Genomic DNA, 9,838 nt, shown 5'->3' with positions numbered 1-9,838 from the left:
TTTGAGGTGATCCCAGAAAGCCTGGGCTGGCCTCAGATTTGCTGCGTAGCTGAGGGTGGACTTGACCCTCCTGAACCTTCTGCTCCCATCCCAAGTGCTGGGATTATAGGCATGTGCCATCACACAGGCCCTGGCATTGAAATTCTGAGGCTGAGCTCTGGGCCTCACCTATAGCAGTGAGTTAAGACTGAGTCAAGATTCAGTCCAATTCTAACATTTCTCCAAAGGGGAGGCCCACTCTTGCTCAGGAGCTCCTTTAGTCGATGGACAACTCTGGCTGAGCAGTTTTCAGTCAGTCAGTCTCAGTTTTCAACCCATGATTGGCCAGGCCACAACCACAGAGACCTGTGCACTCCTTGCCTCTGTCCCCTGCCGGGGAAGGAGGGGGGCGTTGGTGGGGTGGCTTCATTTCTCCCTGTGGTTGCATTGGATGCAGGGGTACAGGAGAGAGCGTGTCAAACAGCACACACTGCAGGCCAGTGATGTTCCCCTGAGCAGAGCTCTGGTCAGGCTCTGTAGTCTTTGGATTGTATCAAAGTGGGAGGCCGGGGTCCACCGAGGTTTACTCACAGTCCATCTCAGAAGTCCAGTGGAAGCATCTTGGTTTGTGCAGGAATAAGGGCTGATCACGTAACTCCGCTTCACATGGAAGGTGACAGGAGCCGGGATCCCCTGTGCTCACCTGGACCCTGTGCTGGCCTGGGCTGTAAGTCTCCAGACGGCCACAGGCCCTGGGTTTGCTTTGGCTGCAGCTGCGCACACCCTGTGGCCTTCCGCGATGTGGAGAGAGCATATTGGCAGCAACTGGGCTCCCAGGCCTTAGAGCCATGAAAATCCAGTGTGGGGGAGTTCTCTTCGGGCTGTAGAAAGCCCGAAGAAAAAGCACAGATTACATCAAGTCACCACCCACAAAAGCAAGGTCAGTGAGACCGAAGAGAGGGTAACTTCAGCTAACTCGGACTTCATGAAAGCCTGGGTGCTTCAAGAATGTGTCACTGAGGAGCAGCAGGAAGTCCCAAGGAAGTGGGAACACCCTGCATTTACAGTCCAGCTAGTGCAAACCAGAGAGCTTCCAGACAGTGGGCTCAGTGGACTGGGGTACAAGGGCTGCATGACTGCGCATGCCCATGGGCCTCGTGCCTGTAGTTCTAGCCACTTGGAGAAAGAGAGATGGTAATGCCTTGAGCCCAGCAATTAGGGGGCAGACTGGATGTAAGAGACGATCTCCAAAAAAAAAAAGAGAGAGAGGGGAAAAAATGTCTTTCTAGAAGCTAGCAACAAACATGGGAAAAAGAATCGACACAACATGCATGTAACCTAGGCCGGCCTCCAATCAGCTAGGGGTTGCCTCCCAAGTGCTAAGGTTATAGGCGTATGGCACCACAGTCGGTCTCCCATCACGCTGGGCACCTGACTCAGCAACACTCCCAACTTGGACACGTGAAAATATAATTTAAAATCGTGCTGTTGCTAACCAGTCACAAGAAAAATTTGGGCCTGTAAAGATGGCTCAGCAGGCGAGTGTGTTCCTTTTCCCGAGGAGGCCGATTCTCAGCACCAGTCAAGCAGCCCAAAACTGCGTCTCTTTGGAGGAGCCCATTGCTTCTGCAGGGCACAGGCACAGAACATTTAATCTTAAGGAAAATCTAAGACAGGCTGGAAACTGAAACAGCACACTGGCAAGTGTAACCGGGTACAAAAGTAAGACCACATCAGGATAAAGGGAAAGTGTCCTGGAATCAGCTTCGCAGAATTTCAGGAATGCTTTTAGCCTTTTCCGAAACAGATACAAAAGTAACAAAGGACCTAGAGAGCAGCTGGAACAGCTTCGAACAACAAGGAAGTGGGAAGCGTCTGGGTGGATCTTCAGAGCCGTGTACAGGCCCAACAAGATGGCGCAGCAGGTGACACTGTGCTTGATCCTCAGGACTCACACAGCAAGAGAACATCGCGGGGCGATGCACACCATATGCACACGTGTGCTTGTGTGCACACATGAAAGTAAAAAGGCAGCATGATTATTACAGAGCATAAAGAATCTAAAGGTTGGGGCTGAAGAGATGGCTTAGTCTAAGAGTGGAGTACAGGCTGCTCTTGCAGAGGAACCAGGTTTGCCTCTCAATGAAGTGTGTAACTTGGAAGGGAAGATAACGGTGCTGCCTTCTGGCCTCTGTGGGCACGTGGGGGCACAGACGTACCCAGTGAAAAAACAAAATTGTTTTTAGTCTCACTGTATAGCCCTGGCTGTCCTGAAACTCAGTATGTAGACCAGACTGGCCTCGAGTTCACAGAGATCTGCCTGTCTGTGCCTCTGGCGTGCTGGATTAGAGGTGTAACCACAGGCAGCTTACAACTTAAAGGTCAGTCTACACAATTACAACTGGCTTCACTAACAACTGCATTCCCCGGCTCCTACACCAGTGCAGACTGGACACCATAGACTTAAACATAAAACTTAAAAACCGAGAGAGATAGGAACTGCCAGATCTAGGGCTAGGCAGGGTAGTTTTGGCTGTTAACATCAACAATCATAAGCTAGTAGTTTGATATCAAAGTGAAAACCTGCAAACTGACAAAGGGCTCATTTCTTAGATACATAAAAGCAAATGTTTAATATACAATTATCAAAGTGGCCATTTTGTTACTTATAAAAAAATGTTCAATGCCAAATTAAACAAAACACATTTACAAAACCAATGAGAATTAAAGGCCTCTGTCTCAGGCAGCCTCCAGAACTTCAGCAGGGACTGCAGAGGGAAACTCTTCACCTCAGCCCCTAAGACAGAAATGCATGTGCAGCCACTGCCCACAGACCTGCCACTGAGGAAACCTGAAAGACCTGTAACACCCCGACAGTTCGGCTAACATCCTGGTGCTTCCCAGAGTTCAGCTCTGCTGTGCTGGAGCTGTCATTACCTGGTATGGACCAGTTTTTCCTGTTTACAGCTGTTTGTCTGGTTTAGGGTCAGCCCCACGTTAATAAGGTACCCTGCCTGTGCTTTGATGTCTTCCGGCTTCGTTCTTGGAGAGAGGAAAACAAGAACATGGGTGGAAGAAGGAGACTGCTCTCCACTGACTATTGAAGCCAACCGCAAGGGTTACACCTGATGCTGTTTATCTAACGCTACCAGCATGATACCATTGGAGAAGTGCAAACGAATTAGCATGAAAGCGGGGTTAGGGTTAGGAACCAAGGGGCTAGAGTTGTCTCAGTGGTTAAGAGCACTTGTTCTTGGAAAGGATCCGCGTTCAATTCCCAGCACCTACATGGAGACTCACTGCTTCCTTAGGCACAGGCACGCATGTGGCAGACATACATGAAGGCAAAGCACTCATACATACAAGGCAAAGCACTTGTACATACAAGCATACATACATACATACATACATACAAGGCAAAGCACTCGTACATACAAGCAAACTAAATAAATCTTAATAAAAATAGAACATCTTTTTTTAAAGGAACAAGGAGTGAGGGCAACATGAAGTCCTTTTGGGGGCAGAATGTCACCGCTTGGATCTACATGTTACAAAGGGGGAGAATCACAAACACGCATGGGTGCACGGGGCTCATGTGAAACCTTTGACAGGTATAGACTGCCAATGCCACCTTTTCTGGGCGGTTTGGTTTTGGTTTCTTGCACTTTAATCCTCTCCCAAACGAACTGCAGAGCATTCCCCATTCCTGGCCTGTCAGCCTACCAGGCTGACACTAGCAGGGAGAGAGGGCCAAGCACCAGATCCTTCTGAAACGCCCTTCCAATCCCTACAACTCTGAAATATGAAGTTGAGGGAAGCTGGGCATGGCAGTTCATCCTACAGTCCCCCCGCTTGGAAAGGTAAGGAGGGAGGCCTGCAGGGGTTTGAGGCCAGGCTGGACATGGGAAGGAGTCTCGGCTCAAAAAACTGGTGGAGAACGACAAAGGCCCACTCCGACAGGATGAACCGGATTAAGGTCCAGGTGCCTTTGGGCTGGGATCAGCACTCTAAAGTACGACTTGGGGTAGGCTTGGAAGGCTTTCAGTTGTTTCCTCTGCCTGCTTGCCAGCAACTCCAAGTGTGTCAGGCCCATGGTGGCATCGCCTGACCTGAGAGTTCAGCCTGCACCTGGCCAGGAGGAACTCTGGGAGTTCTTGGCCCACGCAGACCATGTAAAAGCCTAGGCATTCTCTAGGGGAAATTGGATTGCCCTGACTCCTCGGGGTGTCTACTGAGAGCGTGGCATATCATCTGTGTCAGGTAAATTCAACAAAACTAGCTGGCTTCTCCAAGCCAACAAAATTCTCACCTCCAGAAGCCAGGCTCAGAAGCAGAGGGTAAAGTTCCCAGGCAAACGGCTGCTTCAGATGATGGCTAGGACCTCCAACGATAGGCCCCTGAATGAGGAATGAAGGAGGTGCTACAAGGCCAGGGGCAGTTGGCCTCCCTGTCGCTTCTGTTCCCCCACCGCCTAAGAGACTGCAAACCAGACAGCCCATTCTAGGACTGACAGGAATGAGGGTAGCCATGGGCCCCAGGTAAAGAGCCTCTACCTTGGACAAAGACCCTGGTCTGGTCCTTCTCTTTTCAGACTCTACACAGGAAGTAGAAAGCCTTGGCCCTTCGGAAATCCCTGGGTGGGCCAGTCTTGCCTTGGAGGAGGCAGTGATGTCAACTCATTTCAGAGAAAGGCAGAGAGGGAAGAATGCACGGGTGCAGGCCCTGGACGGCCAGCACACTGGCCCGACTTGCTCTCCCAGCCCCTGCCCCTCCTCCCTCACTACCCACTCCCCTGACTTGCCCTGTTGCAGAGTGTGCTCTGCTGAGGACGCTGCACACCTGCGGCGCCTGTGGCACGCCAGGAGCACCAATCATGGGACCTCCTTCCGTTTGGATTTCGTTCCCTGAAACAAGGTCCTGCTGTGCGCTCCTGCCAGGCTTGACGCTGTGTGGCCCAGGCTGACCTCCAGTTCTCAGAACCCTGCCTCTAGAGGGCTGGACTCACAGACATGTGCCCCAAGGCCATGCCTTCTCTTCCTGGTGACTGTAAAACCGGCCTTAATTCGTGGCACAGAAAAAGGACTTCCAGTTTGCCAAAGGTTGCAGCCAACCAGAGGCCTAGGAGGGCCTTCAACCTGGCCTTTCACTCTCCAACACCAGCCGGCCGCTTTGCTTTGGGGCCCTTCCTCCCAGTGCCCATGCGCTTTGCCTCGCCCTCTACTGTCCCACAGCGAACCTGCAGAGAGCTCTCCTGGCAACACGGCTCCTGCTGACCCCTAGACCCCAAGCCATCACATGCACCATAATACCAGAAAGGAAAGGACAATGCAGTCGTTTTCAGAATGCATGGTTTGAATAAACAAGCATCTTAAACCAGTGAGCTGCTCAGAGGGAGAGCACGTGAGAAGCTGACCCAGCCCCGGGGCCCAGGGCCTCGAACACAGGCCCCGCCCTCCTTCCTCAGTGGCCCAGGGGAGATGAGCAGGAGTTAGTCCACTTCAGGAGTAAAATAACCTTACTACTGTCTTATTTGGGGTGTGCTAATGCGGCAAGCTGGGATAAATCTCTGGTCTCTGCTGTTTCTATCTCAGAGAAAGGCACGGATAGAGAGGTGCATTCTGGGAAAGACCCCCAAACAAGACAGCTCATTCCTGGTCAGCACGCAGGGCGGTAACAGCACCCACATGTACGCTGGCTGCACGCTAGCTACATCTGCTGAGCAAAAACATATTCACTTTTGCTCATGTCTAAATGTTGTCTGAGATATTTAAGCACAGCATGGCCTCAGGAAAAAAAGCAGAAAGTAAAGTATCGATGTACCTCCGTTGGTAAAGTGCTTCCCAGGCCTGCATAGAGTGCTGGGTTCAAGTCACATAACGATGTTTAAGAAGAACAGCTGAGCAGGAGCCTGGAAGCTGCCAGTATGCAGCTTTCCTCCAGGGTCTCTGCTGAGTACCCACCTCTAGGCTCCTCCCCAGGTCCTGCTGGGCTTCCCTCAATAAAGGCTTGTGACCTGGAAGCCTAAACTGAGATAAACCTTTTCCTCCCCAAGTTGCCCTTTCTCTGCGTAGCCTGAACTAGCACTGTAGACCAGGCTGGCCTCTAATCCTTAGAGATCCACCTGCCTCTGCCTCCCTAGCCCTAAGAACTAGGATCAAAGGCGTGCATCACCATGCCTGGCATTCCCAAACTGCACCAGCAATCAGACTAGAACAAAGGGAATCATGGATTAAGCTCCAGAGCCCTGGCTGACAGGCAGGGGACAGCACACACTCATTTGCTGCTGTAGGGACGGACTTTCTGGATTGCAACGCTAAGATAGCACAAACACCTTTTAAAAAGTTATTTTTGTTTGGTGTGTGGTTATGGGTGTGTACACCTGGAGTTTGGTGGGCAGCTGTGTGGACTTGGTGCTGGCCTTCCACTTTTACCTGGGCAATGGCTTGAACTCAGGTCACGTGTTCATAGAAAGTGCCTCTACCTTGCCAGCCCCTAACACAAACTTTTTTTTTTTTTTAAGTAAAACCTTCTGTTCTTTTATGACTCAGAAACGTCCGTGTTTTTATTGTGTTCCGGTGCTGGGCCTCAAATCTAGAGCCCTCGCAGGCTCGGCAAGCGCTCTCCCACTGAGCTGCACCCCCACCCGAGTTCCCTTCTGCCCTCTCCTGAGGGAGCTGGCACAGCTGCACACACTCAGTTACGGCTTGTTTACCAACTTGCCACTTAAAGCAGTGAAGGGTTAAATGTAAAAGAATACTTTGATCAATTTACAATCTATCTAGCGAAGAGCTCTGGCCATTTTAAAGCCATTCCCAAAGAGCTGGGGAAGACTGCAGCAGTTAAGAGCCCTGTAAGATGCTCTTTCAGGGGACCCGGGTTCAGTTCCCAGATCCCAGCAGCCACCTCAGGAGAGATCCAGTGCCTTCTGGATCTGGGCACCTGCACCCACATAGCATACACACACACACACACACACACAGAGTTAATCTTTAAAAAGGAGGGTGCTAGGTACAGGGGCACACACATTTAATCCCAGCACTAGGGAGGCAGAGGCATGGCTCTGAGAGTCCAAGACCCTGGACTACATAGTGAGACCTTGTTTCAAAAAAGAAAAAGAAAAGAATGTGTGAAATTGAAGCACACCTTTAATCCCAGCACTTGGAAGGCAACGGCAAGTGGCTCTCTGAGTCTCGTCTACAGAGTGAGTTCTAGGACAGTCAGCACTACACAGAGAAACGATCTTGAAAATTTTTTAGATAATATACTTACCATGTTATGCCATTTCCACAGAAAAGGTTTTGAAGCAAGAGAAACAGAGCCCACAGAGAACCAAAGGCTGAAAGTTCCTCTTGGCCTTCTGTGTGTGCTCTTTGACACAAGCATGCACACACACACACACATACACACACACATCACAATACAAATAAACAAACGCTGGGACTGGGACCCAGTGCTGAGGAGCACTTACTTCTCTTCCAGGGGATCCAGGTTTGATTCCCAGGCCCCATAACCACCACTAGCTCCAGCTCCAGGACTCTGACTCCTTCTTCTGACCTCCACAGGCTCTGGCCATGCATGTGGTATACACACGCATACAGGCAAGATGCTCACACACTTAGAACAACACACAACTGTAAAAATTTTAAATGTAATAAATATGTTTGTGTTTGCTTGCTGGCTTGTTCTGTTTCTTGAGAGGGTTTCTCTATGTAGCCATGGCTGTCCTGGAACTATAATGTTTTTTTGAAGTTCTGTTTTTATGTATCTGTTTTTGATACTTGAGATGGAACCAAGTGGCTTGTACACACCACTTAGCTATAGTTTCATCCTGAAAAAGGTTTTTTTTCTTTTTTTGGTTTTTCCAGACAGCTTTTCTCTGTGTAGCCCTGGCTGTCCTGGAACTCACTCTGTAGACCAGGCTGGCCTCAAACTCACAGGGATCACCTGCCTCTGCCTCCTTGAGTGCTGGGATTCTGAAAAAAAGTTTTTATGAGCATTAAACACGTCCCACAAATGATCCCCTGACCTACTGTGGCATGCACCTCCCTGTGCACAGAGTAAATAAATAAGTGTATGAGTAACAGGCATCTCTAGTCAGTGTGCTATTACTTTTTTTTTTTTTTTTACGAAGGTTCTGTGTAACCCAGACTGACCTCAAACTTGAGTCCCTCCCACCCTGATATCCCTAGTGGTGCGATCACACGTGTGTACCATCATGCCTGACTCTCCTGTTTTTATGTACTTCCTGAATTCTTCCACCATTGAAAAAAAGAACTAAATCACAATCAGAAAAACAACAATCTCACTCTCTCTCTGCCTCCCCCACAGAGGCAGATGCTAGTAGATAATTGGTGAAGGCTGAGGATGTAGCTCAATGGTGGAACATTTACCTATGATCCACAGGCTCCAAATAAAGTCCTCAGCTACACACACACACACACACACACACACACACACACACCAAACAAAAAACCTCAAAAGCAAACAAAGCAACAAGCCACAGTGAAAGGCAGAAGGTGGTCCTCCTATGGTAAAGGCACTTGGCATTTATGCTAAAACAGCTCCGTGGGCTACAGAGGACTTAGCTGTGACTGAGTGCTTACTGCTCCGGCACAGACCTGAGTTCGAGTCCCAGCAGCCACATAGTGGCTCACAACTACCTGTAATGCCTATCTGTTTCCAGATGATCTGGTAACCTCTGCTGATGTCCATGGGCTTGTGCATGCATCGGTGCACACATACACACACAATACATAAAAAATAAAATTACAACCCATACCAGCCAGGCACAGGGGCTCACAACTGTCCATAACTCCAGTTCCTGGGCACCTCTTCCAGCCTCTAAGAACATCAGGCTCAGAAGTGGTGCACACAACGACATGCAGGCAAACACAAGATTTTAAAATCTTAAAAAACAAAACAAAAACCCCAACCAACCAACCAACCAACCAAACAAACACAGCAGCAAGATTTTAGGGAACCCACAGTGTAGACATGAGTCACATGGTGAGCAGTGTGGGTTGTCAGTGTCTGGAGACTGGCTTGGGGGCAGGCAGATGGGGACAGAGTCGTCCAAGTAGATGGGGCGCACTACAGCCCTGAACTTGGGCACCCACCAGAGTGGCGGAGCCCTGCTTCCTGGTGACAAGTCACAGGAGGCCAAGTGCCTTCTACTGACAGGCTGGTCTCTTTTTTAAAGTTTATTATTTATACAATATTCTGCCCGCATGTGTACCTACACACCACAACAGGGCACCAGATCTCACCATAGATGGTTGTGAGCCTGTGGTTGCTGGGAATTGAACTCAGGACCTTTAGAAGAGCACCCAGTGTTCTTAACCTCTGAGCCATCTCTCCAGCCCCCAGGCTTGTTTCTTGAGAGTCATGTAGCCCAGTGCGCTTTACTAACCCTTCCTGCTTCAGCCGGGAAAGTGCTCACCGGCTTTCCGTTACAGGATGAGCACACCTCAATTCAAAGAGAAGGAACCTGAGCATTTCAGTGTCATCCTGAGAGTTAGCAAGAGGGGCAAATAGGAAGTAGCAGGGTCATGCAGGCTCGCCAAGCACAGTAGCTGGACTCATACGTGTGGGGATGCACTCTAGTAAGGGGCAAATAGCACAGGAGGGCCAGGGCATGGCTCAGCAGGTAGAGGTGCTTGCTGCCAACCCTGATGGTCAGAGTTCAATTCCTGGGAGCCACATAGTGGAAGAGGAGGAGGAGGACTGCCTCCTTCATGGTGTGTACACACTTTTTTTTTTTTTTAAAGCACACAGGAGTTCTAAAGGTGCTGCAAATGAGGTATGTCAGGGGCCAGGCACTATCTGCCATAAGTCCACAATTCACCCCAACCCTTTATTT

Source organism: Meriones unguiculatus, chromosome 19 (genome assembly GCF_030254825.1).
Source record: "Meriones unguiculatus strain TT.TT164.6M chromosome 19, Bangor_MerUng_6.1, whole genome shotgun sequence".
Lineage (NCBI taxonomy): Eukaryota > Metazoa > Chordata > Mammalia > Rodentia > Muridae > Meriones > Meriones unguiculatus.
Note: the sequence above shows the minus strand (reverse complement) of the source record.